A 17,630-nucleotide genomic window follows, 5' to 3' on the forward strand; every position below is an offset into this window, starting at 1 on the left:
ACGGGCAGCAGTCATAGAGTCATAGAGATGTACAACATGGAAACATATCTTACAATCCAACTCGTCCATGCTGACCAGATATCCTAAATAAATCTAGTCTCATTTGCCAGCATTTGGCCCACATCCCTCTAAACCTCTCCTATTCATATACCCATCAGATAGCTTTTAAATGCTGTAATTGTACCAGACTCCACCATTTCCTCTGGCAGCTCATTCCATGCATGCACCATGCTCTGTGAGAAAAAGTTGTCCTTTGGGTCCCTTTTATATCTTTCCCCTCTCACTTTAAATCTATGCCCTCTAATTTTGGACTCCACAATCCTGGGGAAAAGACCTTGTCTATTTACCCCATCCATGCCCCTTGTGATGTTATAAACCTCTATGAGGTCACTCCTCAGCCTCTGACGCTGCAAGGAAAACAGCCCCAGCCCATTCTGCCTCTCCCTATAGCTCAAATCCTCCAACCCTGGCAACATCCTTATAAATCTTTTCTGAACCCTTTCAAATTCCAAAATATCAGGGAGACCAGAATTAAGCGCAGTATTCCAAAAGTGACCTAAACAATGTCATTTGTCAGTATTTGAACCTTGTCCCTCTCAACCCTTTCTAATCATGTTTCCATCCAGATGCTTTTTAAATGGCTCTACGCTACAGAGTGAAAAAATATAATGAAGGGTGCTTGCTTCTGATTCAGGTCAAATGTTCGGTTAAAATAAGATCTGGATTTGCAGGAAGGATAAAAGATATGGAAGCAGATGATCCTTCGATCCATTCAGTCTGATCATGATTGGTTTCCCCAACAACTCACTTTCTTTTCCCCATATCTGTTGATTCCTGTAGCATCCAAAAATATATCATTGAGAATGCTCAAAACTTAATATCCATAGCCCTCAGAGATTGAGTATTTCAAAGACTCACAACCCTCTGGAGGTAAAAAATTCCTCCTTATCTCAGTCCCTAAATGGCACACGATGTATGGCTGGTGACACTCATTGGCTAGACTCACATAAGACAGAGACCCATGAATGAGGGTCCACATGAAGGAGCAGTATCATAGATACAATCGTGGATAAGAGGACAACAATAGAGAACAGAACCATTTATAGCTGGTGTAAAATTTATGGTCTTAATTGTGCTTGTTTATCCTATGTTCTCATGCAGTCAATGGTATTCCCCTGAGTCTCCTTCATTGGTTCAATGTACATCTTTTCACTTCAGCCCTGCAAAAAGGTGATGGATAAAAAAACAAGTTGTTGCTGTCTGATATGGCAACAATATTAATTATCCTCATAAGCAATTGGCACAGGTTTTCAAGAATTTCCACTACTTACCATTTTAGATTGCAATTTGAAAAGCCCAGGCCTGGCTATAAGCCTATCATCAAAATCAGTGTCATAAACACAGTCATTGTGGTGCTAAGATACTGTACAATCAGATGTTGTCTTTTCACTCGATGTATGAAAGTTTGGCAACTGGAGGGGGAAGCAGAGAAAAAGGCTTTTTAAAATATTTATTTGATGCCCTTATTTCCCATCCCTAATTGCCCAGTTTTGGTGTGAGTCTGACGTCCCATGTAGGGCAAGGATACCAGATTACCCTTCCCTAAAGGGGGCATTTGTGAACCAGATGGAGAAACATCACACAGTCACCATTAGGTTAGATTTTTATTGAATTCAGATTTCACCTTCTGCCGTGGTGACATATGAACCCATGCTCTCAGAACATTAGCCTCGAGAATGTTGAATTACTAGTAAAAAATGAGGTCTGCAGATGCTGGAGATCACAGCTCCAAATGTGTTGCTGGTCAAAGCACAGCAGGCCAGGCAGCATCTCAGGAATAGAGAATTCGACGTTTCGAGCATAAGCCCTTCATCAGGAATCACTAATTACTAATCTTGAATCTGTTGAATTACTAATCTAGTAACGTTACCACTCTGCCGGCAACTTCCTCTAACTGTAGGTGCCTGGAATTAGCAGTCTCGGGTGATTTGAATAAGACACTTCAGAAGTTCCAAAATATTTCTCTTTCATCTATCCACCTCCAATTCAGGCATTTCACAAAGTTTTCCAATTGTTTCTTTTTCTCTCGCGGACAAAAGTTGGAGTGAACTGTCCCTTGACTGAGCCAGCTGATGGATTTGCTTTGAACAGCATATCTGAGCTGCATAGAACCTGCTAATGTAGCTGGTGTCTCAGTCTCGAGAGAGGAGGGGGTCATTAACAAACATCGGTTACAGCAGTTACTACTAAGTGCTTAACAGTGACTACAGTCAGAAAGTAGCTATGTTGAGCCGTCTAGTGAGAATGAGGATCAGGCTTTGTTAGGATATACACCATTCAAGTTGGACTAAAGGGTCTGTTTCGATACTGTACAGCTCCATGACTGACTCTACAAGGAAAAGGAAGGCTTGGATTTATATAGTACCTTTTACAACCTCAGAGCATTCCAAAGTGCATTACAGTCATTGAAGTACTTTTCAGACAAAATCAGGTCTGGCAGCATCTGTGGAGAGAAAGCAGAGTTAATGTTTTGAGTCCGCTCAACCTTCAGCAGAACTGACAGTAGCGAGAAAATTGGGGGGGGGGGGGGGGTGGGGGTTGAAGGTGAGGTGTTTATGCTGAAGACAGGAGATGAGGAGGATGGAACAGATATGTAGGGACGGAGCCGAGAGAGAGAGAGAGAGAGAGAGAGAGAGACAAACAAAGGGATGGATAATGGTAAGCCAGAGAAAAAGAAACAGCTGAATCATAACAGGGCCTGGGCTGTGGGGGGGTGGATGAAGGACATGAAAATAGGGGCTCAGGTTCTAAAATTATTGAACTCGATATCGAGTCCTGAAGGCATCATGGTCCCCAAGTGGAAAATGAGGTTCTGTACTTCCAGTTTTTACGAAATCTTTCAGCAAGTCTGAGGCAGGAGTTCTTTTGAGGCTTAGTTTCTGCTGCGCTGTAATATGGGAACCAATTTTCACATCGTTAAGTTCTCACAAACAACAATGTGATAATGACCTGACTATAACAGATAATTGTTTTTTGTGATGTTGATTGACAAGGAGACCTATTCTATTACTCCTATATCCTATTATTACCCCTCTTTTTCTTCAAAATAATGCCACAGGCTCTTTTAAATCCACTTGAAAGGGCAGGCAGATGCATTGTGGTTAAGTATTCTGCCCATCATCGTTGTCTACATTCACACTGAAATAATGCAAATCTGCTTCACCACCCTCTGAAGGAGAACTAATAATGGGAAATAGATTCTAGCCCACATCCCATTTGTGAGTTTTGTTTTATATCCACACTCAGTTGACCGTGATGATCCATCATTGCAGAATTCAAACTTAAAGAGACCAAGTTACCACGCAAAGTAGAGCAATTATTAGATTAGACTTACAGTGTGGAAACAGGCCCTTCGGCCCAACAAGTCCACACCGACCCGCCGAAGCGAAACCCACCCATACCCCTACATTTACCCCTTACCTAACACTACGGGCAATTTAGCATGGCCAATTCACCTGACCCGCACATCTTTGGACTGTGGGAGGAAACCGGAGCACCCGGAGGAAACCCACGCAGACACGGGGAGAACGTGCAAACTCCACACAGTCGCCTGAGTCGGGAATTGAACCCGGGTCTCTGGCGCTGTGAGGCAGCAGTGCTAACCACTGTGCCACTGTGCCGCCCACAATCCAATGACAGCAGGCTAGATGCAGTATTAACCTGGGGAGATAAATAATGACCTCCCTCATGAGCTGCCTCATGTAGCACTTCAATACCCATCAGGTATGGAAGAGTTGGCAGGACAGCTGTTGGGGTGGTCCATTGGTTATCTGATGTTGGGATAGGGAGGTGGTGGCATGGGGTCACTGTTACTGATCTATTAATCCAGAAGCCCAATCAAATGCTAAAATCCCATTACAACAGTTGGTGGAATTTAAATTAAACTTGCACAATTTGAAATGTAAAGCTCGTCTCAGCAATAGTGATGAAGGGCTTATGACCGAAATGTCGAATCTCCTGCTCCTCAGATGCTGCCTGACCTGCTGTACTTTTCCAACGCTACACGTTTCGATTCTGGCTTTCCAGCATCTGCAATTCTCACTTTCTCTCAGTAACAGTGACCATGGTAACTATCACTGATTCTTGTAAAATCCCATTTGGTTCAGTAATGTCCTTCAGGGAAGGAAATCTGTCATCCTTACCTGGTCTGGCCAACATGTGACCCCACACCCACAGCAACCCAACCCAACCCAACCATTCAGTTCAAGGGTAATAAGGGACGGGAACATATCCCATGAAAGAATCCTTTTTAAAAAGATTTGTGGGGAATGAGTTACATGCCTTCAATTCTCTCTGTTACTTCCTTAATCTATGGTCTCCCACCCAACAAATAATTTGAGATGTCCTTTGAATGAATCATAGAATTCCTACAAGACAGATCAAAGCCATTTGGCCCATCAAATCTGCACAGACCCTTCAAACGGCATCTCCATCCTATCTCTGTAATCCAACTTCCCACGGCTAATCCTTCTAGCCTACGCATCCCCGGATACTGCGGGGCAATTTTGCATGGCCAATCCACAATAACGTGTACATCTTTGGACTGTGGGAGGAAACTGGAGCACCCTGTGGAAACCCACACAGACACGGGGACTTTCAGAGGTTTTGAATTCCGACGTCCCTCAGTGTCCCTATCCTTATAAAGTCACTTATGCACCTTCCTCTAAATATACCTCGTGACATCAACACCTGAAGCTGTGGAATGAGCTAACTTCAGAAAACGGCACACAGACTTTGGAAATAACTCCAATGGAGGTCGGTATCCAGTCACTAAGTCCCCTTTATTTACATGTGGATAGTCCTTGAACTGATCCAGCTCCCTCAGAGCCAGATCTCAGAGTGAGCAGAACTCTGACACTCTTGTTTATTTTTTTATATATGACAGACAAGTCCTGAATATGAAAAGGCAGAAAAAGAGATTAAAACAAGACACAGTTCAATAGCACCAGTCTGAACCACAGGAGTCAATGAGTTGTCGTTTTTTGGTTGCTTCCAATTCTGATTAGTTCTTTGTTGTTTACACAAAGTGTTTGCACACCGATGTTCTCTTTCATTCAGTGATTGTGAATTTGTCCTTTGGATATAATTTGTCCTTTTGGTATTTTATTCCTCCTTCATATATGCTCTCATATATCAGAGCTGAACTTTCTGTGCACCCACTGTGTACCTGTTACATGTTTCTTCTGCCTTTGTTTTCTGTGATCTGGTTAAGATGCGTTTTCTGTGTGTTAAGATGGACTGGAGAGTAGCGACACTATACAACACTTTTCACTGCATTTGTGATAAAATACACAGGAAAGCCAATCAATCGATCAGTATGCTGCACGTGTACTATTACCCTGATGGTTAGTCTAGTTAACCTGCGTACTTTTCACTGTGAAATACCTCTACCAAGTCACCCTAACACTCTTGTTTTTTTTTTCTTTTGCTTTTTTTTTCTCTTTCTTTACCCCCACACTACCGCCTAACTGCGGTAGTGCTTATTTTTTTTCCTCCAGCACTCATGGGGTGTGTGTGCAGGCGTGAGAGACAAGGTGTACGAATCTTTGTTCAATTTCCACCACCAGGAAGATAGGAAAACAGCCGAGTGGCCAGTGACAAGCAGCACCCTTCACAAAAGGCAGTGCTGTGTGAGAAACTCTTGCTTATTCATTTATTTTTAAAAGCAGATTTATTTCAGGAACGTGCTTTGCTCTGGTCACCGCTGAAATAATTCCACAGAAGCCAGTATCCCCTTATCAAGTCATTCTTTATTTACATGTGGAGAGTCTTTCACACTGATCTATCTCTCCCAGAGCCAGCTCTCAGAGTGAACAGGATGCCTGATATTACTCTTTATTTTTTTACCTTCAGAATCTCTGACACACCTGTTTATACATTTTCTTACCCCCTCCTAACCACTACACTAACGCTTAACTGCGGTAATGCTTATTTTTTTCTCCTGGACCCCTATTGTGTGTGTGCAGGTGTGAGACACAGTGAGAGACACAAGGTGCACAAAATCTTTATTCAACTTCCACGACCAGGAAGAAAAGAAACGCCGGAGTGGCCAGTGACAAGCAGTGCCCTTCACATCAAAGGGCAATGCTGCGTGATCAAACAGGGAAGGGGAGGGCAGGGACTAAATCAAAATAGAGTTGGAGGGGGAAATGATGCACTCCACTCCCTGCGGCGCCCACCTCTCCCTGAACAACTCCAGGTTGTTGGAGCACGCAGTGTCCACCTTCTCCGAGGACACCCGGACTCTAACGTAAGAAGAGAACAGAAGAGGGCAGGCAGTCAGCCCTAACAACCCCCTCCACGGCCCGCTGCCTGGACCTGTTTATGGCCAGGCCCAGGAGCAGACCCACAAGGAGGTCTTCAGATCTGCCCTCCCTCCTCTGTACCGGGTGCCCGAAGATCAGGAGCGTGGGACTGAAGTGCAACCAAAAGCAAAGGAGAAGGTTTTTAAGAAGAAAAAAAAAAATCAAAAAAGGGGGTGCAAACACCCACACCCAACATACACATGGTCCACGGACTCCACAGAACAAGCAGTTGGGCTGGGAGTCCGTGAACCACCGCAATCTGCAGTTGCAGGGGACTGCTGCATGCAGCACCCTCCACCCCAGATCCCCGAGAGAAAGGGGAGGACTCCTGCGTAGAGGGCCCTCCACTGGGGATCCCCACCATCCGGTGGCAAATGGGCATGCCAAGGCATGTCCGGGTGGTGGATGAGGGAGAAGAGGTGGATGGTGTCCAGCAGCAGTCCATACAAGGCCCGCCTTTTTACATCCTTAATAGGGACAAAGTGAAAATTCCGGAGGCGGCTCAGGTTGTGGGGCACAGGCTCCTGCGGGAAGTACGGGACCTTGGGGTCCATGTGAAATTCCGTCCGGACTGGGGTGAGCGCGGACGGGATCCCACCGCACACCTGAGCATCCTCCAACTGGCGCACTACGTCGGGTCTGAGCATCGCCGTTTTAAGGCGTCGGATGGCGGTGGCCACGTACCAGACGTCTACCGCTGCCCTGCTCGCTATGTCGCGTGGCAGCGTCCAGCCCAGGCCCCCAGCACATCCCTGACCCTGGTCACTCTCACCACACGGCCCTCCCCTTTGACAGCCACTCGAACCCACGAGTACGGAGGTGCGGATTCCTGAGCAACAGCTCCCTGACGACAGCCGCTACTCCTGCCGGAGGGTAGGCGCGACGTGATTCGGCCATGTTGCAGACTGTGATCAGGTCCTGGTAAAAGACAGGCAGCACCTTGAGGGCGACCTCCAAACCGTCATGGTTGACAAACAGGAGCTGCGTGTCGTAGTTGAGGTTACACACCTGGCGGAAAAAATATGTCGCCAGGGCTCACCACCTAGGAGGAGGCTCGACGTAAAGGTATCGCTGCAAGGTCTGAAGGCGGAACGTTGTGACCTGGGTGCGGACGCACACCAGCGACTGACCGCTCTCTTCAATAGGGAGACTCAGAACCTGCGCAGTGACCCAGTGCATCTTTTTTGTCCCAGAAGAAGTCGACCAACGTTCTCTGGATGTCAGCGACAAAGCCAGGAGGAGGGACCAAAGTGACCAGCTGGTACCACAGCATGGCGGCCACCAGCTGGTTTATGACCAGCACTCGGCTCCTGTAAGATAGCACTCGGAGCAGTCCTGTCCAGCGGCCTAGGCGAGCTGAGATCTTGGCCTCCAGCTCCTGCCAGTTGGCCGGCCAGGATTCCTTGACCGGGCTGAGGTAGACCCCCAGGTAGAGGAGATGGGTGGTACTCCAGCTGAACCCCCGAAACTCCTCTGGCAGGGAGTCCACCTGCCACAGACCCACCAGTAGTCCGGAACATTTGGCCCAGTTGATCATGGTGGAAGACGCTGCCGAGTACACGGCCTGGCACTCGTGCATCCTCCCCAGGTCAGCCGGGTCGGTGAAAGTGAGGAGCACATCGTCGGCGTAGGCCGAAAGGACCACCCCCATGCCCGCGCTGCGCAGAACCAGCCCCGACAACCTCCTCCGCAAGAGGTGCAGGAAAGGCTCCACGCACAGGGAGTACAGCTGGCCGGACAGGGGGCAACCTTGACGCATTCCTCTCCCGAAGCGAAGGGGCGCCGTCAGGGACCCGTTAACTTTAACCAGACACTCTGCAGCGGCGTACAAAAGTCAGATCCGGGCGACGAACTGCGTCCCGAACCCGAATGCCCGCAGAGTCCCGAGCAGGTACTCGTGATCGACCCTGTCAAACGCCTTCTGGTCGAGAGACAGGAAGGCGCTCGGCAGACCAGCCCGTCGACAGAAATGGATCAGGTCCCGGACCAGGTGGACGTTGTCGTGTATCCTCCGGCCCGGGACCGTGTAGGACTGGTCCGGGTGAATCACATGGGCCAGCACGGAAGCCAGGAGAGAAGACAACACCCTGGCAAAGATTTTGTAGTCCGGTCTCCCTCCTCAGCACGGACGCCAGTTCTTCAAAGAACGAAGGTCCCCCTTCTTTGGCAGCAGGACGATGACCGCCCTGCGCCAAGAAAGGGGCAGGTCTCCAGTATTTAGACACTCCCCCAGGACCTGTGCATAGTCGCTCCCCAGGACGTCCCAGAACGCCCTGAAGAACTCCACAGTCAGCTTGTCCAGCCCCGGGGATTTGCCCCTCGAGAGCCGGTCGAGGGCGCCGGTCAGCTCCTCAAAAGGTGACAGGAGCGTCGAGCCTTCCGGCGTCCTCCGGGCTGAGCTGCGGCAGGTCCTCCCACAAAATTCTGCGAGCATCCTCGCTGGACGGATCCGGAGAGAACAGGGCCGTGTAATAGGATCGGACGTGGGCCCTGATACCCTCCGGATCCGAGACGAGGGACCCGTCGTCGGCCAGCAGCACAAGGAGCTGCTGACGGGTGCCACGCCTTTTTCCAGCGAGTAGAAGAAGGGGGAACCGCGGTCCAGGTCCTGGAGGAGCTGGAGCCGCGACCTCACGTACGCGCCCCGAGCCCCGTCGAGCTGCAGCTCCCGGAGCGCGGCCTTCTTCTCTTCGTACACCCCGCGCAGGGCCGGGTCCGCGTCGGGCTGACCGAGGCGTGACTCCAGGTCGAACATCTCCCTCTCCAACTCCCCGATCCTGGATTTCCGCCTCTTCGTCGACCCCCTCGCGTACTCCTGACAGAAGACGCGGACGTGAGCCTTGCCCACGTCCCACCATAGCCTCAGGGAGGGGAAGCTTCCCCGCTTCCTTCTCCAGCCGGCCCAGAAACGACGAAACGAGTCCCGGAACCGCTCGTCCTCCAGCAGCAGGTTGTTAAAGTGCCAGTACGCGGAGCCCAACCTGGCGCCGAACGGAAGGAGTTCCGCCCACACCAGGTGATGGTCCGTGCACGACACCTGCCGCGTGGAGGCCTTCGGAAAACAGGAGGCGTACGCCCACGAAACGTACAGGCGGTCGATTCTGGACGCTCCGACCCCAGGCCTCACGAAGGTGAAGGCGATGGAGTCAGGATGGAGATTCCGCCAGACGTCCACCAGGTCCAAGGACTTGACCAAGTCCCCCAACCTCCTCCCCGACGCCGAACTCGTGCGGGCACCGCCGTGGTCCCTGTCCTCGAGGACGCAGTTAAAATCTCCCCCGAGGACGACGCACTGGTTCTCGTCGATGGAAGCAAGATGAGCGGACACTTCTTCGAAGAAGCTCGCTTGCCTCGGCCCGGCCAGGGGAGCGTAGACGTTCACCAAGTGAAGCACCGCTCCCCCCAGCCGAACCGTCAGGTGAAGCAAACGGCCTGGCACTGGCTCCCTGACCCCCAAGATCTCCGGCTGAAAATGCGGGGCCAACAAGATAGCCACCCCGCCAGATCTGCGGGTGAGGTGACTCATGTAGACCCCCCCTCGCCACTCCAGGAGCCAGGTGGCTTCGTCTCCCGGGGTAGTGTGGGTTTCTTGCAGGAAGCACACCGCATACCTCCCGTCCCGAAGGACCGAGAGGGTCTGGAATCTGCGCTGTGACTCCCTGCTGCCGTTGATGTTGAGGCTGGCTATAGTTGTCTCCATGTCGGAAGTATAGTGCAACCACCACCAGTACACACAGTTAAACTACGTACATATTTACTGGGAGGACGAGAGAGGGGCACAGAAGTCCCTCGCCCTCACCAGGAGTGCTCCCAGGAAGTTCCTGACTCGCTTTCGCTCGTTAACATCAAGCCCGGGCGCCTGGCGCACAGCGTGGGCCGACCAGTAGACTCTTTCGAAGGAGCTCCAGCGGTCGAGCGCCAGTTGGGCTCTATCCCGGCGACTCCGAGTTTCCTCGACAAATTCCCGGAGTTCCTCGAGGGGGATGAGGGGGAGATCGGTGGGGGGCACCTGGGACTCGAAAATGTCGCTGGAGACGGACTCCGCGTCGTCCCCGGTGTCCGCCACCGATCCAGAGCCCTCCTCCGGGAGGTCGCCTTCGGTCACCGACCCCTCCCCCACCGAGAGGATGGGGGCTGGTCCGGCACCGCCAACTGGCCTCAAATCTCCAGTGACCCCACCCCCAGGGTCACCTTCCGTATCTTCCTCGGCGCACACCTTCCCGGAACACCCCGAGTTCGGGTCGCCGGGCAGCAGAGGCTCGGGGCCCCGCTCCTCTCCCGACACCGGGACGCCCGGCCCCTCGGGGAAAAGGTCCTCCCCCAGGGCCAAGGCCCCCGGAAAAACAGTCTGGGAGGGAGGAGCGAGGATAACACCTTCCTCCCCTCCACCGCTCGACGACCCAATGGTAAAAAGAACGCGGCCGCCTGCACCATGGCCCGTGACGGTATTAAAATCCTCCCCAGGGGCTGGAGGAGTTATGGCGGTGGAAGGCCCGGCTGTCGCCCCTGGGGGTTTGGGCAGGTCAGGCCATGGTGCAGGACAGTGGGGAGACACCGTCGGCTCATCCCCTGGAGAGGGGCAGTGCCGCCGGCGCGCTGATGGGATTTCTCCCCCCTCCAAGGGCCAGTGCCTCTTCCCCAGAGAGACAGGGGGGAGTTTATGAGCCTTCTCCTCCCCGCCCGCCTTGGTGGTCATGGGGCCCGAGGTCCCCCCCCCCCCCCCGCCTTTCCCGGAATACGATTGGCTGGGGGAAGTCAGGGGGCGTGGCCAGAGTGGGGAGGGTCAGCCATGTCACTTCCTGCCCCGCCCCTGGTATATCAGGTGATGGCGGGCGGGGCAGGGGCCCAGTTCCCTCTCCAGGGTTAGGAGAATCAGTCTCTGGAGGTGGTAGGGCAGCGGTGGTTCCCCTCAGGTTAGTGTCAGGGGGTGTATGGGTGGGGCGGGGCTCGGTCTCCGGAGGAGGGGTTGAAGCCTCAGGTGTTTCTGTAACGGGGTCGGGGTTGGGGTTGGGGTTGGGGTCGGGGTCAGTGGGGCCAGGATCAGGTACGGGTTTGGGGGTTCGGGGGTCAGGGTTCCCGCGCCGGGGCGACGCTGGCACGGCCGCAGGGGCATTGTCGTGCCGGGGCGGGGCAGGTCGTGGGCTACGTGGAGGGGAAGGGGAAGGGGATAGGGTGGTCTCCCCGTGGGCGGGCTTGACGCGTTGCGTCTTCCTGAGCGCCTTCCGTTCGGTCGGGCGCTCACCCCCCTCCCTGCCAGAAGCTGAGGCATTGGGAGCCTCCGGCTTAGCCCCCGGTGCCGGGGCTTGTGGTGTTGACTTTGGGGGAGGGGGAGTGGGTGCGGCGGCACCACCCGCAGCCGTTGGTGTGGGCTGGGCAGCCTTCTGGGTGGGGCAGTTCTTTCTAATGTGCCCCACCTCACGGCACAGGTGGCACCGCACACCGTCCGCCGTCCAGAAGGCGCGGTATGCCGCGCCCTCGTGGAGGACAGTGAAGGAGCCCTCCGTGACCTCCTCCCGGGCCAGGCAAATAAACACCTGGCGTCGGAAGGAGTACACGTGACGGAGGGTGGGGTCCTTAAGACCGAGCAGGAGCGGTTGAACACCTGACCGGATCTCCCCCAAGGTGTTGAGGTGGGGAAGAAGGAGCTCGCTGGCAATGAAGGGCGGGACGTTGGAGATCACGACTCTCTGGGCCGTGACCTCCAAAGGGTCGACTGGCAAATATGTCCCGCCCACAGTGAGCCCCCTCTCCACGGCCAGGTGGACCGCCTGCTCGGTCTTAAGGAAGAATACGGCCTTCCCGTACATGCGGGCCGCAGCGACGATGGCCAGTGGGCCGACCACACTAGCCATGGCCTTACTGCAGGCCTCGATGGTCATGTTGGGATGGGGATAGGCCTTGACCCCCAGGCGTTTGGTCAGGTGCCTGAAGGGAGATGCGGTTGCGGCCGGAGTTGGGCCAGCCGAGCCTAAGGCAGCGGCTACCCCGGCGTAGGTCCGGCTGGGCCCTGCGACCTTCGGGCTCGCCATACTCCGTCGGCCCCTGGCAGCAGCGGTGGAGGTGGGCCTCTGGCAGTAGTAGTAATGGAGTCCTTGGGGAGGTGCCCGAGGCCAGTCACCCGAGGCGAGTCCTAGGCAGCGGTGGAGGAGGCAGGCCTCAGGCAAGTCCTCGGCAGGCCCTCAATTGCAGTGTTGGGGGCAGGCCTGTTGGGGGGGGTCCCCAAGACAAGTCCCAGGCAGCCCCAAAATTAAGTCCTGGGCAGCAGCGGTGGAGGTGGGCCACGGATCGCAGCAGTGGTGGAGGCTGTGGGGAGTGGCCTCAGGCGAGTCCCAGGCTGCAGCGGTGGAGGCAGGCCTCTGGCGAGTCCCAGGCAGGCCCTCAGTTGGGGAGGGACTCCCAGGCAAGTCCCAGGCAGCGCTGGTGGAGGCAGGCCTCTGGCTGCAGCAGAAGTTGAGGCAGGCCTCTGGCGAGTCCCAGGCTGGCCCTTGGTCCCAGCAGTGGAGGTAGGCCTCAGGTCACACCAGTGGAGGAGGTTGTGGGAAGGGGCCTCAGGTGAGTCCCAGGCTGCGGTGGTGGAGGCAGGCCCAGGCGGGGTCCCAGAGACCAGCAGTGGGAGTGGGCCCCAGGTCAGCTCAAACACAGGGCCCAGAACACACAGCTCTCACCTCCTTCCTCCACCTCCTCCTTGTTCTTCTCTCTCTCTCTTCTCCTACAGGCACAACACTGCCACTGGTCCAACTCTTAACAGGCAAAACACCCAAGTGGCCAGTGACAAGCAGTGCCCTTCACATCAAAGGGCAATGCTGTGTGATCAAAACAGTGAAGGGGAGGGCAGGAACTAAATCAAAATAGAGTTGGAGGGGGAAATGATGCACTCCACTCCCTGCGGCGCCCACCTCTCCCTGATCAACTCCAGGGTGTTGGTGGACGCTGCATGCTCCCTCACCAAGGACACCCGGGCTCGAATGTAACCACTGAAGAGAGGCAGGCAGTCGGCCCTCACGACCCCCTCCACGGCCCGCTGCCTGGACCTGTTTATGGCCAGTTTGGCCAGGCCCATGAGCAGACCCACGAGGAGGTCTTCAGACTTGCCCTCCCTCCTCCGTACCGGGTGCCCGAAGATCAGGAGCATGGGACTGAAGTGCAACCAAAAGCAGAGAAGTATTTGAGGAAATCAGAGGGAGTGCAAACACCAACACCCAATATACACATGGTCCACGGACTCCACAGCACCATAGAACAAGCAGTTGGGCTGGTAGTCCGTGAACCACCGCAATCTGCGGTTACAGGGGACTGCTGCATGCAGCACCCTCCACCCCAGATCCCCGAGAGAAAGGGGGAGGACTCCTGCGTAGAGGGCCCTCCACTGGGAAAATCTCCTTTTTATATTTTTTCTTTATTTTTCTCCTGTTTATTTTTTCTTTTTTTTAAAGAAATAACCCCCACTCTACCGCCTAACTGCAGTAGTGCTTCTTTTTCCCCAGCACCCATGTTGTGACACTCATGTTTAAGGTGTCAACCAGAGCTCCCCGATTGGGGCTGTTAATCTGGACCAATCAGGGAACTATATTCTGAGGTCCACTGGCTGACCTCATTATAATCAGTACCTCCCCCACTCTCCTAAGTCCAGGGGCTGTTGTTTGTCCTGTAGCCTCCACTTGGACGTTTCCTCATTAGGTTGGTTCCTCCGATACAGGGATGTGTGCTGGACCATGGATGTTGAACTCTCACCAACATCTTTATTTCGGACACTCCTGGACCACCCTGGTCATGTTCAACCAGTATATGGTGGTGACCCTTTCTTGGGGCAATTACTCTTGCTCCCCATCATAATACGCCATACTCTATGGTGACTGGTCTCACTGGGTCCAGAAAGGGCTCAAAATCCCTATTGTGATGGATCTCTTATTTCCCCCATCACCAGCTGTTTTAGTTTCTCCAGGACTGGATCTTTTTGCATCCACAGTCTGATATTGTCAGCAGTAACCAGAGGGTGTCAAGAAAATTTAAAACCATTACGAACTCTTCCAATGGCAGTATCACCGATGGTGTATCTGCCAGCAGCAGCGTTTCAAGGCATCCACACTTGTTAGTTGGCCTGCCAGATGGTATTTCAACTTGTAAATGTACACACTCAGAATAACAGCCAACTGCTGAGTTTGACCTGAAGCCATGGGCAGCATGGCCTTGTCCTTTTTGAGTAGCCCTAGAAGGGATTTGTGATCTATGACTATTACAAATTTATGTCCATCACAGTATTGTTGGAACTTTCTCACATCAAAGATGATCACTAAACCTTCCTTCTCCATCCGGCCATACTTGCACTCTGCATCAGCCACAGTCCAGGAGGCACAGGCCCATTGGCCCATCTGTGAGTCAACACTACCCTGATACTGTACGGGGAGTATCGCATGTCAGCACCAGATCTCATTTGGGATGGTTGTGTACCAACACCTTATACAATAATAGCTGCTGCTTCACTTCCCTAAAGGCTATGTCTTGGCTACGAGATCATTTCCAATGCTGACCTTTCTTCAATATCAGATGTAAGGATGCCAGGATGGAGGCTAGGTTATGTATGAACGTTGGGTAAAAAATGAGGTCTGCAGATGCTGGAGATCACAGTTGAAAATGTGTTGCTGGTTAAAGCACAGCAGGTCCTTCCTGATGAAGGGCTTATGCCCGAAACATCGAATTTCCTATTCCTTGGATGCTGCCTGACCTGCTGTGCTTTAACCAGCAACACATTTTCAACTATGTATGAACGTTTCCTAAGAATTCAACAACCCAAGGAAAGACCTAATCTCTGATAGAGACATGCAAGCTGGACACCTTTGATCGCCCTCACTTTATCTTCCATGGGTGTCTTGTTGATACTGTCACCCGAGTAGTCACTTGGGGTGTCTAGAACATGCATTTTTCCCCTCTAAGGCATCTGGGAAAAATGTTTAAGGACTATGTCAAAGTTGTCTAAGTGCTCTTTATTGGTCTTCCTTTGTTATTAGCACATCATCCAGAGAAACGTGGGGAAGACTTCGTAAAATGTTCTCCATCCTCCACTGAAAAATGGCACAGGCTGATGATACCCCAAATGCCGTCTTGTATATTAGTACAAACCCTTGTCAGCATTAATTGTAGCATACTTCTGGGAATCCTCATGTAACCACAATTGCAGGTGCACATGGCTCAGGTCCAACCCTGCCAACTTCACATACAAACCCTCTTTGAGAGGGTTTGGGTATTTATCCAGCTGCGAGAAGCAGTTTACTGTTGGTTTAAAATCCCACAAAGGTGTACTGACCCATTGGGCTTTGTATAACTACTCAATGCAACTTGTACCTGTTTCTTTTATACACTAAACTGCCTCTTGTTAGGTAAGACAAGTTCCTCTTCTTGTGGTCTATCCTTGAGATGGTCCCAGCAGTCTTCCGAGGGCTTTTAGCACTGCAGGAGCTGGGATGCAATTGTCACTTCCCCAAATGGTTTTTTAATTTTTTAAAAATAAGTATTTTCACTAGGAAGAAGATTTTGAATTTTTTTTACAAGAAATACGAAATTACGACAAAATAATAGAACAATCTTACAAATATAACAATAAACAAACTACTACTCGACTCCACAAACTTTTTAGAAGAAAAAGAACTCCACACAAACTACAATTCAATAAATAACTAAAAATCAAACAAAAAGAAACTAAATTAAACCGAGTTGAACCAAGGCAAATTAAATTAAATTAAATTACGTTAAGTTACAACACTCAGTGCAATCCCATCAAGGGAAACTTTAATTTGAATTTGTAAGTTTCCTTTGGAACTTTAATTTTTGTTGCAGGGCTACAGAGGGCCTGTTTACATTAATTTTATTAAATTTGCTCATTTTGAAAGAGTAGAAAGGAGGATTGATAGCAGCACTATATTCCAACCACAGGTTGCTGATGGTTGGTAACCCAGAGGCTAAAACAACAGTCAGTGGGTACAACACACAACTCAATAAGCAAAAACTGTCATTTTCTGACTGGAGTTATTTCCTATATTAACGCAGACTCTATCAGTGCTGAGATCCGCATTATGTCAAAAGATCATGCACCAGCTACATACTAATTCACAGGAGGTTAGTGATAACTCATTCCCCAATCTCAAGAGGACTCTAATATAATTAGAAAGTAACAATTGCAAGTGAAGTGAGGGGTCAGTTGCAAAAGGTGAAGGACAGTGATAATTTCATTGTATTAAATGTAATCCCTGACCTTACCTGAATTTAATGTATTTTGATTGTTGTGAAATTAAGTTAGCATTCAGCTTGAGAAAGCGTGTTCAGGAATACTAAAGGGCGTCTGCTTTAGTTGTTTCTTTGTTCTTATTAATTCGCTCCCCATTTACTCTTTCATTCTGCATCCATACCATTCCAAATTGGGAAGTAATGCACTACAGCCTCCTTACAGTGCAGAAGGAGGCCATTCAGCTCAAGTCTGCACGAACCCTCTGAAGAACATCCCACCCAGACCTCATTGCAACCCCATAACCTCGTATGGGGTTTTTACCATATCTAATCCACATAGCCCACATATCCCGGGACATTACAGGGCATGTTCCGATGGCCAATGTACCTCACCAGCGCATCTTTGGACTATGGGAGGAAACCAGAGCACCCGGAGGAAACCCACTCAGACAGGGGAAGAACGTGCAAACTCCACAGACAGTTGCCCGAAGGTGTAGTTGATCCCAGGTCCTTGATGCTGTCAGACAGTAGTGCTATGGCGGCACAGTGGCTCAGTGGTTAGCGCTGCTGCCTCACGGCACCAGGGTCCCAGCTTCAATTCCAGCCTTGGGTGACAGCTTGTGTAGAGTTTGTACATTCTCCCTGTGTCTGCATCAGTTTCCTCCCACAGTCCAAAGATGTGCAGGTCAGGTGAATTGGCCTGGTAAATTACCCATAGCACTAGGTGCATTAGTCAGAGGGAAATGGGTTGGTGTGGACTTGTTGGGCTGAAGGGCTTGTTTCCACACTGTAGGTAATCTAATCTAACCATGTCAGAATCACCCAGATGCCCACTCTCCTGTTCCCTCCCCAGCTGACTCACTGGTTTGCCCCTTGCTGCCCATTCTGCATTGGCAACAAGAGCAGCCTTTTTTTAATGTAATAGATTTCACAACCTCATGTTGTAAAACAGAGGCCATCCAGCCCCTCAAGTTGATTACTTAGCCACAAGAGGAGGACATCAGCCCCTCAAGCCTGTCCACCAGCTACAAGGCACATCAAGAGTGT

The sequence above is a fragment of the Hemiscyllium ocellatum genome, chromosome 28, assembly GCF_020745735.1.
Source record: "Hemiscyllium ocellatum isolate sHemOce1 chromosome 28, sHemOce1.pat.X.cur, whole genome shotgun sequence".
NCBI lineage: Eukaryota > Metazoa > Chordata > Chondrichthyes > Orectolobiformes > Hemiscylliidae > Hemiscyllium > Hemiscyllium ocellatum.